This window comes from Dama dama, chromosome Y, assembly GCF_033118175.1.
Source record: "Dama dama isolate Ldn47 chromosome Y, ASM3311817v1, whole genome shotgun sequence".
NCBI lineage: Eukaryota > Metazoa > Chordata > Mammalia > Artiodactyla > Cervidae > Dama > Dama dama.
The window spans coordinates 14,195,859-14,213,037 of record NC_083715.1 but is presented as its reverse complement, the minus strand read 5'-3'; the positions used below and the strand labels follow the sequence as shown (position 1 = coordinate 14,213,037).

At 54.7% G+C, this 17,179-nt stretch overlaps 1 pseudogene; it reads left to right on the top strand.

Moving 5' to 3' along the window:
• The first annotated feature begins 4,468 nt into the window (after positions 1 to 4,468).
• Positions 4,469 to 16,167, top strand: LOC133053636 (testis-specific Y-encoded protein 1-like; annotated as a pseudogene).
• The last annotated feature ends 1,012 nt before the right edge of the window (positions 16,168 to 17,179 follow it).

Here is a 17,179-nt window from a genome sequence, read left to right as displayed (position 1 = left end):
AATCCCTTCCCACCTCTGTGGTCTTGCCCCAGGCTGTAAGGCCAGAGTGGCAAAGGTGACAGTCTGATTTTGAGGGTGCATTCTGGCAGTCTCGCTGGAGCAGAATCTCCAATTTGGTCTTAGGGGATCTGCACCAGGTGGCACTCGAAGGGACCCTACTTTCCAGGTGATCGTTTTCGATGTAGCTGGGCACAGCTGTGGACTGCCTTCCTTGGCACGTGGGCTAGGTAGGCAAGCAGGAATGCCTGTCTTTCCAGAGTCGTACCTGGGCTTAGTGAGAGCAACTGAAATAAAGGCCTGGCATTTATTTAATGATTGAGGTCTTGGGTGGGATCAAGCCCTCTGGGTGCATTGAGATAGAAATCGTGCTTTCTGCCTAAGAGGAGCACGAGCCGTGGGGCTAAAAGGGCCAGATTCCCAGGGCATTATCCGTTCATTGACTCCGTGGGTCTGGGTAGTGGTAAACTGAAGGGAGTAGTTCAAGGGATGCCACCTTCCCTTTCTGGTCTCAAATCTCATGCCTTGTACTGGAAGAGAACCTGTAGATGCATGTGCACCTTCTTCATGACACTGTATCTGTCCCAGGCCTGCCACGGTCTCTTGGTGCTGTTGGAGCCATGGGCATCTCGTTGGCCTTTTCCAGCTACAGGGAGGGAGCGCTGGGTGCACAGGTAGACAGGTGCACACAGAAATCTCAGGAGATAAGGAGGACAGGGACCCTCAGCCAGAATGCTTTGGGCCCTAAGGGATATAGGCATGCAACGGGGCACAGACATGACAAGGCATGACGTAGAGAGGTGCACACCGAGAAAGCCGTTCTCCAAGTCAGCTGAGCCCAAAGGCCCGTGTTTTCGGGTTCCCTGAAGGAAAGCACAGGTAATGGAATCATGCTAACATGACTGGGAATGTGAACCTGCCCAAGGTTATGGGAGAATATGGAACAAAGGCTCAAGTCACTCAGCTGTCCACACCGAGCAATTCCAGGCCTGCCAGACACACTACAGGTCCCTTCCTGTCATGAACAATGCCAGGATCTTGGTAAAATTGAACACAAGTCACAGAGATAGAAGTGCAAGCTGACAGGATCAACAAGCAAGTGAAGGAAAATAACATGAAAAAAGAATGTCGGGGGCTTACAAAATCCATGTTCCTGGACTAGAAAGCCTGTACTTCCGCACTTGTGTAAGTCTCCTCTCAGGGATGTGAGTGTGGACATGTGGACATGTGTGCATATTCGTGCGGAGAAACGCCTACCAGTACACTTGTGAGGGTGAACAGTCAGAAGACACCTAGCTAGGTGACGCAAGAGAGGACAGCAGAAACATTAACGGAACATAGACTATTGCCAGCAGAAGCAGTAAACCCAGGGAATCATGCCCTATGATCTCACTGAGTTAGCAAGTTCTCCATGGAAATAGACGCCTGCAGTCTGGACCTCTGCCAGAAAGGAGAGGCAGGAGGAAATCAACTGGGCATGATCGTTGAGTGCAGAGTAGCCGAGACACAGATTGGGCTGTAGTCCCAGGCACAGAAGCTGCGGTGGGTGAGCCAAAAGCCATTTGGACAAACAGCTGTCAGGGTCTTGGCATCCTTCTTAAGTGCTGGGCATTCTTCCCAAGTCCTGGCCAGGAGCATGAGCACCCCTTGCCTTTTGTGTAAGGTTTTAGAGATACAGCGGCACTGGAGGATAAGGACCTGCTACCTGCAGAATCATTGAGTGTGAGATATATCTCTTTGTACCCTTTGCAGAACACAGATACCGCCTATGAGGACTATAGGAAGGATGGCTTAGGTTGGTAGTCTTGCTTGTATCAGCCCCACAATTTTGGGCCACCGGGTAGGCTGGTATGTCTTCTCACCTGGAGAACAGAACCTCTCTGAAAGGGCCTGGATAGGGTAAACGGGCCATCCTGTAGGCCTCCCGCACTTGTGTGTCCTGGAACTCAACACGCTGGTGTCCTTAGCCTCTCACTGGTAGGCATTACAGCAAGCTTCAGGGAGTTCCGTCATACCAGCAGACCGTGACCCATTTCTCCCTCAGCTCAAGGTGTGGCCGTGTCGCCAGAGACCTGTGCAGCGTTCATGTCTGCCCAGTGAGGGAGGGAGGGTCGCCCGTCCCCTTCTGTGCTTCAGCAGTAACCACCCACGTGGGCTTTCCAGTTTGAGAGAGCACTCTCCGACCCTGTGGCCCAGAACAATCTCATCTGCCATGGGTGCAACTCACTGAGGAGGAGAAGGGCTTGCCTTCACTCCAAGGTGAAACGTCTCTTCTGAGCGCCGGTGTCCGGAGAATGGCCGAGGACCACAGCACCGCTTAGAGGGTCAGAGATACACAGGCAGCATTCCCTTGTGCACAAACAGCAGGATCACCAGAATCAGTGACAGGCGAGAAGCAGAGACAAAGAGAGAGTTCTCTGCCCTCTGGATCTGGTGCCACTGAAGAGTTGAGGTCAAGTGTTGCAAGGGTTGGGGTTTGTACACACACCCCTACCATCCAGACAGCAGTAGGGTCCTGTCCCAGGAAGGAAAGTATCCAGCCAGTTTGCACCCCTGCCTAATCTTTAGATACTCTGGGTGAGCTCCTAGGGATGGGCAGTCCCATGGGACACAGCAGTGTGCTCTTTGGATTGCAGAGTGAGAACACATGGCTTGAAATTCCAGAGGCCAATTAAATGCCAGCACCTGCAGTAAGGCCAGATGAAATAGCCATGCCCTCCCTGAAGCCGAGTGGTGCCACGTCGGAGTGCTGGAACCCAGGAAGCGGGGAATCCAACTTCTGGTCTAGAGGAGTTTCTCTCAGGATGCCGCCCAATACCCTCTCTGCCATTGGTCTCGATTTGACCCAGCAGCCTGAGCCTGTCTCACAACCTAGGGGGGCCGCGTGTTGGGCTGATCTCCGTGCACCCTGTCATTACCTCTCCAGAACCCCTTTCTTCAGCCTCTGGCCACCTGCCACACTCCAGGCCCCACTTCCTGACCATTCCGCTCTAACCCTGCCGGAAAGAGCTAGCGAGCCACACCCGGTTACATCAGGTGGCCCGCCATTGTGCACCACTTTCTGTGCTATTATGTCCAGGCCATTCACATCTGCCCCAGCTCGGGATCACAGCCATGCCCCAGAGGAGCATGAGAGGCGGCTGGAGGAAGGCAGGGGCATCCCGGGACTCCGGACCTTCTTAGATGGGAGCCCGGGTGCTCAGGGGGCAGTGGCCAGGGGGCCTGCCTTCACCATGCCATGCATGGCTGGGTCTTTGCAGAAACCAGCTGGCACAGCAGGCGAAGATGTCACCCTCTATGTGGTGGAGGCGGTGAGGACAGCAGGAGGGCCCTGGTGGGGGGAGACGAGGTGGGTATCTGGCAGGTGTGCCAGCTGCTGGCGGAAGAGGTCATGGAGGAGGTGGAGGTTGGGGCAGATGAGGAGTGGGAACAGGGTTCCTTCCAGGAGCTGGAGGAAAAGACGGTGGAGGAGCAGGGCCTGGAAGGACCTGGAGGACTGAAAGAGCAGCCGGCGCCAAATGCACTACAGGCACTGACCGCCCTGCAATTGGAAGTGAGCGCCGTGAATGACGAAATCCGCCGGGCCTCTGTTCACTTCATATGCGTGAACCATCTGAGGAGGAAGCGTCACTTGGCTCGGAGAAGCGCCATCCTCCCGGGCATCCCTGGCTTCTGAGCCAAAGCTGTATCCTTCCTGCTGCTCCTACGTGTTTGCCTGTCGGGAAGAGGAGGAGGAGGTGGAGCAGAAGCAGGAGCATGTGCAGGAGTGCAGAGGGGTGCGGGTGTGAGGCGAGGGTAGAAGTAGGGTGCTGCAGACCGCTGACAGAAGTGTGGTCCTGGGTATTGGCAGGTTCCAAAGGCACAAGCGAGGAGTATCTGGTCAGAGCCACACCTAGAAGTTTCACAGCCATGACTCAGGGTTTCCCCTTGAGGCCTGCATCTGAGGAGAATCAGTACCCAGGGCCTCTAGATCAGGATGACCAGAGAGAGTACACTAGTGCAGCAAATGAAGACATTTATTCTTGTAAATGTGGATGATCCCTGGAAATTGCAGAGACATGGCAGTCTCCTGCACACACACACACACACACACACACACACCCAGAGATACACACACATTGAGACACACACCGAAACACACACACACCCCACTTTCTTTCAGATACGGGTAGTCACAAGGACTGCAAGTCCTAACAATGTTACCAGTGACATGCTACTACCCAGCAAACACGGGCCAGAAAGTGGTTAGGAGAGGTGAGAAATAGCCCCTGCTTTTGGGTTGCAGACCACCTGAGCTGCAGAACAGCACAGGGAACCGAGAGCCACGAGCAGGTCTGATGGTATGGCAGGGCCTGAAGATGTGAGTCGTGACGAGGCAAGCGCGAGTGCCAAGCATCCTTGCAGATGCCTGTTCCAGTGTCCTTCTCCAGGCCAGACTAGGGCTGTTGCCCCTGGCTCCTCTTGGCCCGGAATGTGGCCTGAATGTCTCCTTGACCCAGCGCAGATTATGATCTACCCTCAAGTGTCAATCATAATCAGCGCCCAGGATGAAGATTTTCGTAGGTACATGATCGACTTGAAGGTCAGTGAGGGAGGCTGAGGATGGGTGGGTGTGGCACTTGATAGGGAGGTGGGGGATGGTGTTATCCATGGGCTTGTACTGTGAGACTTTGCAGAGGCGTCACGGAGGCTGTGAAGACCCGCCTGAGAGGCAAGCAGAGACCCCTCGATGCTTGCACATTTTCCCTCCTCCCTTTGCTAGCAGATGCAGGTGCAGAGACAACCACAGTGCCTCTGCAAGCTGGTCTTCTCATTTTGGGACAATCTCTAATTCTGGAAAATGGTGACTGTTAAGGAATATTAACTTGACATCACTGGTAAACGGGGCTCATAGGGTGTTGAGTGTGGGTACGCAAGGGAGCCTGGGTGGGGGTGTGGGTGGATGCTTCAGCTGCCGCAACTGCCCCTGTCTCCCCTGTCTTTCTACAGGGTATAGGGCATGTCGTTCCACACCAGTGCACTGGTCCTGGGACTTTGAACGGGGAGCACCCAGCCGCAGGCAGGACACCAGCAGCCTGAACTTTCTCAATTGGCTGTCAGGCCACAACTGCCCAGCATCGGACAGGATTGCTGAGGTGGGTTTGGTTTGGGCATGTGCACAGTTGGTGATTGATATTGGAGCCCTTGGCTTCTCACGGGAGGGTTAGGGGCCTGGTCAGCCCTGGGCTGACCTTGCTCTTATTGCCATCAAACCATTGGCCAGGACGTGTGGGACAATCCCCTGAAATACTACCCCAGGGAGGAAATTTGTGCCACGAGGGGGAGGTGACAGAAACACATGTGGTGAGGGGGTCTGCAGGGGGGCTCTGAGGGGATATCCGTGTAGAGGCTAGGGAACTCTCCTTTCCCCGATGGAAATCCTCAGGCCCATGCAAGCTGGCTGGGGAGACTGGGTTTGGCTCATGCACGTGGCAGGTGACGGGCTGAGACTGGAGTCTTGGGGACTCGTTGTGGCCGTGAGTGAAGGAAGTCTCCCTCCAAGCAGCTGTGGTTGCAATACCAGAATCCTCAGTGATTCTGCTCGAGGCAGGGTGAATGACGTCTGTTTTTCAGAATCATCCTTCAGTCAATCACGCTATCCCAGGCCTTCTGCTGCTCCGAAAGTTTGAGACTGTCTGGGTCCTTCCCTCCCACCACTGCTCCTGGGATGGCCTATGACTAGAAAGGCATGCTCCATGGGCTGCCAGTGCATTTAGGTACTGACTTTGGGGTCGTGTGTTAATTTCCACATCCAGCACTCATCATCTCACCGCCAGCACGCAGGCCATGCTGGTACCGATTTCAGGCCGGCTTGGGAAAATATGGAAGAGCTGCGGGACGAGGTGGACAGAGGGCCCCAATGGAAGGACATGGTGCCTACTGATGCCATTTCCCACATTGCTGGACACAGCCGTCTTCAGCTACTGAGAGACCTGTGGTACCTGTTTTTGTTTGAGTCCCCATGCTGAGCATGTGTGTGTATATACACTCGTGGTTTTGTGTCACCTGTGTTAAGGTGGGTCTGTGTGTTTGTGTGTGTGTGTTTCTTGCTCAGTGCAGTTGTACAGATGAAGGTGTCAGGAGAGGAACTGCCAAGCGACGAGAAGAGGAGGCAAGAGGCGTCACCAGAATGAGGGACATTGGTCGACCTATCTCTGCAGTGATCCTGTCCAGGGTGGGAAAGAGGAAACGATGGCCAGTGATAAATCAGAGCTTGGCTCCCATGTGTGCAACTAGACCAAAAAGAAATACACGTTCACATTTTCTACCGTGTTATTTTGTGCATTTGGACCAGGTGGAGGGTTGGGTGGTTAGAGGATTCGCCCTGGGCAAATCAGGTGGGGTGGGGATTTGAAACCACTGCCTGTGGGCCCCTGAGTCTGTGACAGAGTGGGCCAGCTGATGGAATTGTTGGACGTGACTATGGCAGGACCCGGGGTGGTGAGGAGGTTAAGGTCCTGTAGAGAAGGGCAGAGACCCGAAGGAGAAAGAGGCACAGAGAGCCTGCTGCCCTGGAGCCTTGTTCCACACACGTGAGAAGGATAAACTGGAGAAATCCTGGCCCCGTCTGCTGAGAATCAGCCCATCAGTCAGCACGCTCCCTCCCAAAGGAGCACACACTGGCACGATCGAAAACTACATGTCAGATGTGCTGACGTAGGCTGTCTGTGCGAAACCCCAGGCAATCAGGCAGCCACAGGGTGTGAGCGTGGCATGCCACCAGGCACTTGCAACCTCCATGGCAGTGCAGAAAGGCGAGGAGAGGACATGCGGGGTGTACGTGTGTGTCACTCTGCCGAAGTGTGCCTGTGAGGCAGGGAAGTGGGGGGACGCAAGGATGGTGGGCTGGCTGCTTGTCCCAAGGGACCCTGGGACAGTGGGAGACAAGGAGGGCCCTGGGGTCTGCATAGAGCCTGCGTGTTTTCCGTGGTCGTGCCAAAAGTTACCTCATGGTTCGTATGACCCCCCTGATGTGAATCCCTTCCCTACTCTAGGGTCTTGCCCCTGGCTTAAGGCCAGAGTGGCAAAGGTGACAGTCTGACCTTGAGGGTGGATTCTGGCAGTCTCGCTGGAGCAGAATCTCTGATTTTTTCTTAGGGCATCTGCACCAGGCGACACTCAGAGGGACCCTACTTTCCAGGTGACCGTTTTCCATGTCCCTGGGCACAACTGGGGACTGTCTTCCTTGGCGCATGGGCTTGGTAGGCAAGCAGGGATGACTGTCTTTCCAGAATCCTACCTGGGCCTAGTGAGAACAACTGAAATAAAGGCCTGTCATTTATCAAATGATTGAGGCCTTGGGTGGGATCAAGCCCTCTGGGTGCACTTGAAATAGCAGTGGTGCTTTCTGCCCAACCGGGGCATGAGCCGTGGGCCTAAAAGGGCCAGTTTCCCAAGGTATCATCTGTCCGGGGACTCCATGAGTCTCGGTAGTAGTAAACGGAAGGGACTAGTTCTAGGGATGCCACGTTTCCTTTCTGGTCTCAGATCCCATGCTTTGTACTGGAAGAGAACCTATAGATGCATGTGCACCTTCTTCACGACATTGTATCTGTCCCAGTCTTGCCACGGTCTCTTGGGGCTGTTGGAGCCTTGGGCATCCCATTGGCCTTTGCCAACTACAGGGAAAGGAGCACTGGGGGCACAGGTAGACAGGTGCACACAGAAAGCTCCAGAGATAGGGAGAGCAGGGGACCTCAGCCAGAATGCTGTGGGCCCTAAGGGATATAGGCATACAATGGAGCACAGACTTGACAAGGCATGATGTAGAGAGGTGCACATCGAGACAGCAGTTCTCCAAGTCAGCTGGCCCAAAGGCTCTTGTTTTCTTGTTCCCTGAAAAAAGCACAGGTAATGGAATCATGCCAACATGACTGGTACTGTGAACCTCCCCAAGGTTATGGGAGAATGTGGAACACAGGCACAAGTCACTCAGCTGTCCACACCAAGCACTTCCAGGCCTGCCAGATGCTCTGCAGGTCCGTCCCTGTCATGAACAATGCCATGATCTTGTTAACATTGAGCACAAGTCACAGAGTTAGAAGTGCGAGCTGACAGGATCAACGAGCAAGTGAAGGAAAATAACATGGACAAAGAATGTCGGGTGCTTACCAAAATCCATGTTCCTGGACAAAAAAGCCTGTACTTCCGCACATGTGTAAGTCTCCTCTCAGGGATGTGAGTGTGAACATGGGGACATGTGTGCATATTCGTGCACAGAAGCGCCTACCAGTATATTTGTGAGGGTGAACAATCAGAAGACACCTAGCTAATTGATGCAAGAAAGGACAGCGGAAACATGAAGGGAACATAAACTCTTGCCAGCAGAAGCAGTGAAGCCAGGGAATCATGCCCTAGGATCTCACTGAGTTAGCAAGTTCTACATGGAAAGAGACGTCTGCAGCCGGGACCTCTGGCAGAAAGGAGAAGCAGGATGACATCACCTGGGCGTGATTGGTGAATGCAGAGGAGCCGAGACAGAGATTCGGCTGTAGTCCCAGGCACAGAAGCTGCGGTGGGTGACCCAACAGCCTTTTGGACAAACAGCTACGAGGGCCTTGGCATCCTTCTTAAGTATTGGGCGTTCTTTCCATGTCCTGGCCAGGAGCATGAGCACCCCTTGCCTTTTGTGTAAGGTTTCAGATACAGCAGCACTGGGGCATAAGCACCTGCTACCTGCAGAATAATCGAGTGTGAGAAATCTCTCTTTGTACAATTTGCAGAACACAGATACCGCCTATGAGGACTAAAGGAAGGATGGCTTAGGTTGGTCGTCTTGCTGGTATCAGCCCCACAATTTTGGGCCACCGGGTAGGCTGGGATGTTTTATCACATGGAGAACAGAAACTCTTTGAAAGTGCCTGCATTGGGTAAACAGGCCATCAGGCAGGCCTCCAGCACTGGTGTGTCGTGGAACTCAACACGCTGGTGTCCTTAGCCTCTCACTGGCAGGCATTCCAGCAAGGTTCAGGTAGTTCCGTCATGCCAGCAAACCGTGACCCGTTTCTCCCTCAGCGCAAGGTGTGGCCGTGTCACCAGAGTACTGTGCAGTGTTCATGTCTGCGCAGCCAGGGAAGGAGGGTCTCCTGTCCCCTTCTGCGATTCAGCAGTGACCACCCACCGTGGGCTTTCCAGTTTGAGAGAGCACTCTCCCACCCTGTGGCCCAGAACAGTCTCATCTGCCATGGGTGCGACTCACTGAGGAAGGGAAGAGCTTGCCTTCACTCCAAGGTTAAGCGTCTCTTCTGAAGGCTGGTGTCTGGAGAAATGCAGAGGACCACAGCACCACGTAGAGATTCAGAGACACACAGGCAGGATTCCCTGGTGCACACACAGCAGGATCACCAGAATCAGTGATAGGCGAGTAGCAGAGACAAAGAGAGAGATCTCTGCCCTATGGCTCTGGTGCCCCTGAAGAGTGGAGGTCAAGTGTTTCAAACATTGTGGTTTGTGCACACTCCCCTACCATCCAGACAGCAGCAGGGTCCTATCCCAGGAAGGAAAGTATCCAGCCACTTTGCACCCCTGCCTAACCTTTAGATACTCAGGGAGAGCTCCCAGGGATGGGCAGTCCCATGGGATACAGCAGTGTGCTCTTTGGATTGCAGAGCGAGAACACATGGCTTGAAATTCCAGAGGCAAATTCAATGCCAGCGCCTGCAGGAACGCCAGATGCAATAGCCCTGCCCTCCCTGAAGCCGAGTGTGGCCACGTGGGGGCGCTGGAGCCCAGGAAGCGGGGAAGCCGCCCTCTGCTCTAGGGGCGTTTCCCTCAGGGTGCCGCCCACTACCCTCTCTGCCATTGGTCTCGATTTGACCCAGCAGCCTGAGCCTGTCTCACAGCCTAGGGGTCCCGCGTGTTGGGCTGATCTCCGAGCACCCTCTCCTGGCCTCTCCGGAACGCCTTTCTTCAGCCTCAGGCCACCCGCCACACAGCAGGCCCCACCTCCTGACCATTCCGCTCTCACCCGCCACAAAGAGCTAGCCAGCCACACCCGGTTACCTCAGCCGGGCCGCCATTGCGCACCACTTGCTGTGCTATTATGTCCGGTCCCTTCGCATCTGCCCCAGCTCGGGGTCACAGCCATGTCCCAGAGGAGCGTGAGAGGCGGCCAAAGGAAGGCGGGAGCGTCCCGGGACTCCGGACCTTCTTAGCTGGGAGCCCGGGTGCTCAGGGGGCAGTGGCCAGGGGCCTGCCATCGCGATGCCGTGCACGGCTGGGGCTTTGCAGCCACCAGGTGGCACAGCAGGCGAAGAGGTGACCGTCTACGTGGTGGAGGCGGTGGGGGACAGCGTGGGGGGGCCCTGGTGGACGGAGACGAGGCGGGGATCAGGTGAGTGTGCCAGCTGCTGGCGGAAGACGTTATGGAGGAGGTGGAGGTAGTGGCAGATGAACAGCGGGATCAGGAGTCCTCCCAGGAGCTGGAGCAGAAGCTGGTGGAGGAGGAGCGCCTGGAAAGACCTGAAGGCCCGAGTGAGCGGCCGGCATAAAATGCGCTACATGCACTGACTGCTCTGAATTTGGCAGTGAGCTCCCTGCATGAGGAAAACCGCCGGGCCTCTGTTCGCTTCATGCTCATGAACCATCTGAGGAGGAAGCGTCACTTGGCTCAGAGAAGCGCCATCCTTCAGGGCATCCATGGCTTCTGGGCCAAAGCTCTATCGTTCCTGCTGCTCCTAGGTGTTTGCCTATTGGGAAGAGGAGGAGGAGGTGGAGCAGAAATAGGAGCATGTGCAGAAGTGGGGGGGTGGTGCGGGTGTGTGTCCAGGATAGAGGTAGGGTGCTGCAGGCTGCTGACTGAAGTGTGGTCCGGGGCATTGGCAGGTTCCAAAGGCTCAGGCGAGGAGTATCTGGTCAGATCCACACCTGAAAGTTTCACAGCAATGACTCGGGGATTCCCCTTCAGGCCTGCATCTGAGGAAGACCACTACCCAGGGGCTCTAGGTCAGGATGACCAGAGAGAGTACACTATTGCATCATCTGCAGACATTAATTGTTGTAAAAGTGGATGATCCCTGGAAATAGCTGAGACATGAGAGTCGCATGCACGCGCACACACACACCCATACAAACACACACACCCAGAGATACCAACAAATTTAGAACCACATAGAAACACACACACACCCCAGTTTCTTTCAGATATGGTAGTCACAAGGACTGCAAGTCCTAACCATGTTACCAGTGACACGCTACTACCCAGGGAACACGGGCCAGAAGGCGGGTAGGAGAGGTGAGAAATAGCCCCTGCTTTAGGTTTGCAGACCACCTGAGATGCAGAACAGGACAGGGAACCCAGAACCACGAGCAGGTCTGATGGTATGGCAGGGCCTGAAGATGTAAGACGTGACCGGGCAAGCGTGAGTGCCCAGCATTCTTGCAGATGCCTCTTCAAGTGTCCTTCTCCTGGCCAGACTAGGGCTGTTGGCCTTGGCACTTCGTGGCCCGGCATGTGGCCTGAATGTCTCCTTGACACAAAGCAGACTATGAACCACCCTCAAGTGTCAATCATAATCAGCGCCCAGGATGAAGATTTTCTTAGGTACATGATCGACTTCAAGGTCAGTGAGGGAGGCTGAGGATGTGTGGGTATGGCACTTGACAGGGAGGTGGGGGATGGTGTTATCCATGGGCTTGTACTGTGAGACTTTGCAGAGGCGTCATGGAGGCTGTTAAGGCCCGCCTGGGAGGCAAGCAGAGGCCCCTCGATGCTTACAACTTTCCCCTCCTCCCTGTGCTGGCAGATGCACGTGCGGAGGAAAGCACGGTCCCGCTGCAAGCTGATCTTCTAAATTCGGAACAACCCGTACTTCTGGAGCACGGTGATTGTTAAGGAATATTACCTTGACCTTACTGGTAAACGGGGCTCCCAGGGTGGTGAGTGTGGGTACGCAAGGGGGCCTGGGTGGGGGTGTGGGTGGATGCTTCTGTTACCGCATCCGCCCCTGTCTCCACTGTCTTTCTACAGGGTATAGGGCATGTCGTTCCACACCAGTCCACTGGTCCTGGGGTTTTGAACGGGGAGTACCCAGCCGCAGGCTGGACACCAGCAGCCTGAACTTTCTCAATTGGCTGTTAGGCCACAACTGCCCAGCATCTGACAGGATTGCTGAGGTGCGTTTGGTTTGGGCCTGCGCACAGTTTGTGATTGATGTTGGAGCTCATGGCTTCTCACGGGAGGGTTAGGGGCCTGGTCAGCCCTGGGCTGACCTTGCTCTTATTGCCTTCATATCATGGGCCATGATGTTTGGACGATCCCATGAAGTACTAACGGAGGGAGGAAATTTGTGCCACGAAGGGGAGGTGACAGAAACACAGGTGGTGAGGGGATCTGCGGCGGGGCCCTAGGGGATATCCGTGTAGAGGCTGGGGCACTGTCCTTTCCCAGAATGAAATCTTCAGGCTCATGCAAGCTGGCTGGGGAGCCTGGGTTTGGCTCATGCACGTGGCAGGTGATGGGCTGAGACTGGAGGCTTGGGGACTCGTTGTGGCCGTGAGTGAAGGAAGTCTCCCTCCAAGCATCTGTGGTTTCAATGCCAGAATCCTCAGTGATCTTGCTCGAGGCAGGGTGAATGACGTGTTTTTCAGAATCAACCTTCGGTCAGTCGCGCTAACCCCGGCCTTCTGCTGCTCAGAGAGTTTGAGATTGTCTGGGTCCTTCCCTCCCACCACTACTCCTGGGATGGCCTATGACTGGAACGGCATGCTCCATGGGCTGCCAGTGCACTTAGGTGCTGACTTTGGGGTCGTCTGTGAATTTCCACATCCACCACTCTACGTCTAACCGCCACCACGCAGGCCACGCAGGGACCGGTTTCAGGCCGGCTTGGGAAAATACGGAAGAGATGCGGGACAAGGTGGACAGGGGGCCCCAGTGGAAGGACATGGTGCCTACTGAGGCCATTTCCCACATTGCTGGGCACAGGCATCTTCAGCTACTGAGAGAGCTGTGTTCTCTGTTTGTGTTTGTGTCCCCATGCTGAGAATGTGTGTGTATACACTCGGGGATTTGTGTCACTTGTGTTTATGTGGATCTGTGTGTGTGTGTGTGAGTGTGTGTGTTTCTGGCTCAGGGCAGACGCACATATGAAGGTGTCAGGAGAGGAACTGAAAGCGACGGGAAGAGGAGGAACGAGGCGTCACCAGACTGAAGGTGATTGGTCGACCTATCTCTGCAGTGATCCTGTGCAGGGTGGGAAAGAAGAAAGGATGGCTAGTGATAATTCAGACCATGGCTCCCATGTGCGCAATTACGACATAAAGGAATACACATTCACATTTTCTACCGTGTTATTTTGTGTATTTGGACCAGGTGGAGGGTTGGGTGGTCAGAGGATTTGCCGAGGGCAAATCAGGTGGCGTGGGGATTTGAAGCCACTGCCTGTGGACCCCTGAGTCTGTGGCAGAGTGGGCCAGCTGATGGAAATGTTGGACGTGGCTATGATAGGACCCGGGGTGGTGAGGAGGTTAAGGTCCTGTAGAGAAGGGCAGAGACCCGAAGGAGGATGAGACACAGAGAGCCTGCTGCCCTCGAGCCTTGTTCCACAAACGTGAGAAGGATAAACTGGAGAAATCCTGGCCCCCTCTGCTCAGAATCAGCCCATCAGTCAGCACGCTCCCTCCCGAAGGAGCACACACTGGCACGATCGAACACTACATGTCACATGTGCTGACGTAGGCTGTCTGTGCGAAACCCAGGGAATCTAGCAGGCACAGGGTGTGAGCGTGGCATGCCACCAGGCACTTGCAACCTCCATGGCAGTGCAGAAAAGCGAGGAGAGCACATGTGGTGTGTACATGTGTGTCACTCTGCCGGCGTGTGCCTGTGAGGCAGGGAAGTGGGAGGACGCAAGGATGGTGGGCTGGCTGCTTGTCCCAAGGGACCCTGGGACAGTGGGAGACAAGGAGGGCCCTGGGGTCCACACAGAGCCTGCGTGTTTGCCACGGTCCTTCCAAAAGGTACCTCATCGTTTGTGTGAACACCCTGACGTGAATCCCTTCCCTCCTCTAGGGTCTTGCCCCTGGATCTAAGGCCAGAGTGGCAAAGGTGACAGTCTGACCTTGAGGGTGGATTCTGGCAGTCTCGCTGGATCAGAATCTCCGATTTTGTCTTAGGGGATCTGCACCAGGCGACACTCAGAGGGAACCAGTTTCCAGGTGACCGTTTTCCATGTCCCTGGGCACAACTGGGGACTGCCTTCCTTGGCGCATGGGCTACGTAGGCAAGCAGGGATGCCTGTCTTTCCAGAATCCTACCTGGGCCTAGTGAGAGCAACTGAAATAAAGGCCTGGCATTTATCAAATGATTGAGGCCTTGCGTGGGATCAAGCCCTCTGGGTGCACTTGAAATAGCAATGGTGATTTCTGCCCAAACGGGGCATGAACCGTTGGCCTAAAAGGGCCAGTTTCCCAGGGTATCATCTGTTCGGGGACTCCATGAGTCTGGGTAGTAGTAAACGGAAGGGACTAGTTCTAGGGATGCCACCTTTCCTTTCTGGTCTCAGATCCCATGCTTTGTACTGGAAGAGAACCTGTAGATGCATGTGCACCTTCTTCACGACATTGTATCTGTCCCAGGCCTGCCACGGTCTCTTGGGGCTGTTGGAGCCTTGGGCATTTCATTGGCCTTTTCCATCTACAGGGAGGGAGCACTGGGGGCACAGGTAGACAGGTGCACACAGAAAGCTCCAGAGATAGGGAGGACAGGGACCCTCAGCCAGGATGCAGTGGGCGCTAAGGGATATAGGCATGCAATGGACACAGACTTGACAAGGCATGATGTAGAGAGGTGCACATCGAGACAGCAGTTCTCCAAGTTGGCTGAGCCCAAAGGCTCTTGTTTTATGGTTCCCTGAAGGAAAGCACAGGTAATGGAATCATGCCAACATGACTGGTACTGTGAACCTGCCCAAGGTTATGGGAGACTGTGGAACACAGGCACAAGTCACTCAGCTGTGCACACCGAGCATTTCCAGGCCTGAAAGACGCTCTGCAGGTCCGTCCCTGTCATGAGCAATGCCATGATCTTGTTAACATTGAGCACAAGTCACAGAGATACAAGTGCGAGCTGACAGGATCAACGAGCAAGTGAAGGAAAATAACATGGACGAAGAATGTCAGGTGCTTACCAAAATCCATGTTCCTGGACATAAAAGCCTGTACTTCCGCACATGTGTAAGTCTCCTCTCAGGCATGTCAGGTTGGACATGAGGACATGTGTGCATATTCGTGGGCAGAAGCGCCTACCAGTACACTTGTGATGGTCAACATTCGGAACACACTTAGCCAGGTGACGCAAGAAAGGACAGTGGAGACATGAACGGAACATAGGCTCTGGCCAGCAGAAGCAGTGAAGCCAGGGAATCATGCCCTATGATCTCACTGAGTTAGCAAGTTCTGCATGGAAATAGACGCCTGCAGCCCGGACCTCTGGCAGAAAGGAGAGGCAGGAGGAAATCACCTGGGCATGATCGTTGAGTGCGGAGGAGCCAAGACACAGATTGGGCTGTAGTCCCAGGCACAGAAGCTGCAGTGGGTGAGCCAACAGCCCTTTGGACAAACATCTATGAGGGCCTTGGCATCCTTCTTACGTGTTGGGCATTCTTCCTATATCCTGGCCAGGAGCATGAGCATGCCTTGCCTTTTGTGTAAAGTTTCAGAGATACAGCAGCACTGGAACATAAGCACCTGCTACCTGAAGAATCATTGAGAGTGAGACATCTCTCTTTGTACGATTTGCAGAACACTGATACCGCCTTTGAGGACTATAGGCAGGAAGGCTTAGGTTGGTCATCTTCCTGGTACCAGCCACACAGGTTTGGGCCACATGGTAGGCTGGGATGTCTTCTCACCTGGAGAACAGAACCTCTTTGAAAGGGCCTGAATAGGGTAAACGGGCCATCCTGTAGGCCTCCGGTACTGATGTGTCGTGGAACTCAACGCGCTGGTGTCCTTGGCCTCGCACTGGTAGGAATTCCAGCAAGGTTCCGGGACTTCCGTCATGCCAGCAGACAATGACCCGTTTCTCCCGCAGCGCACGGTGTGGCCATGCCGCCAGAGTTCTGTGCAGCGTTCATGTCTGCCCAGCGATGTAGGGAGGGTCACCCGTCCCCTTCTGTGCTCCAGCAGTAACCACCCACCGTGTGCTTTCCAGTTTGAGAGAGCACTCTCCGACCCTGTGGCCCAGAACAGTCTCATCTGCCATGGGTGCGACTCATTGAGGAGGAGAAGGGCTTGACTTCACTCCAAGGTGAAACGTCTCTTCTGAGTGCTGGTGTCCGGAGAATGGCAGAGGACCACAGCAACACTTAGAGAGTCGGAGACACACAGACAGCATTCCCTGGTGCACAAACAGCAGGATCACCAGAATCAGTGATAGGCGAGAAGCAGAGACAAAGAGGGAGATCTCTGCCCTATGGATCTGGTGCCCTAAAGAGTGGAGGTCAAGTGTTGCAAGGGTTGGGGTTTGTACACACTCCCCTATCATCCAGACAGCAGCAGGATCCTGTCCCAGGAAGGAAAATATCCAGCCAATTTGCACTCCTGCCTTTCCTTTAGTTACTCAAGGAGAGCTTCCAGGGATGGGCAGTCCCATGGGACACAGCAGTGTGCTGTTTGGATTGCAGAGCGAGAGCACATGGCTTGAAATTTCAGAGGCCAATTCAATGCCAGCACCTGCAGTCAGGCCAGATGCAACAGCCATGCCCTCCCTGAAGCCGAGTGGTGCCAAGTGGAGGCGCTGGAGCCCAGGAAGCCAGGAAGCCACCCTCTGGGCTAAGGGAGTTTCCCTCAGGGTTCCGCCCACTACCCTCTCTGCCATTGGTCTCGATTTGACCCAGCAGCCTGAGGCTGTCTCACAGTCTAGGGGTCCTGCGTGTTGGGCTGATCTCCATGAACCCTGTCGTGAACTCTCGAGAACCTCTTTCTTCAGGGTCAGGCCACCAACCACACACCAGGCCCCACTTCCTGACCATTCCACTCTCATCCCGCCCCAAAGAGCTAGCGAGACACACCCGGTTACATCAGCTGGGCTGCCATTGCACACCACTTGCTTTGCTTTTATGTCCGGTCCCTTCACGTCTACCCCAGTTCAGGGTCACAACCATGTCCCAGAGGGGCATGAGAGGTGGACGGAGGAAGGCAG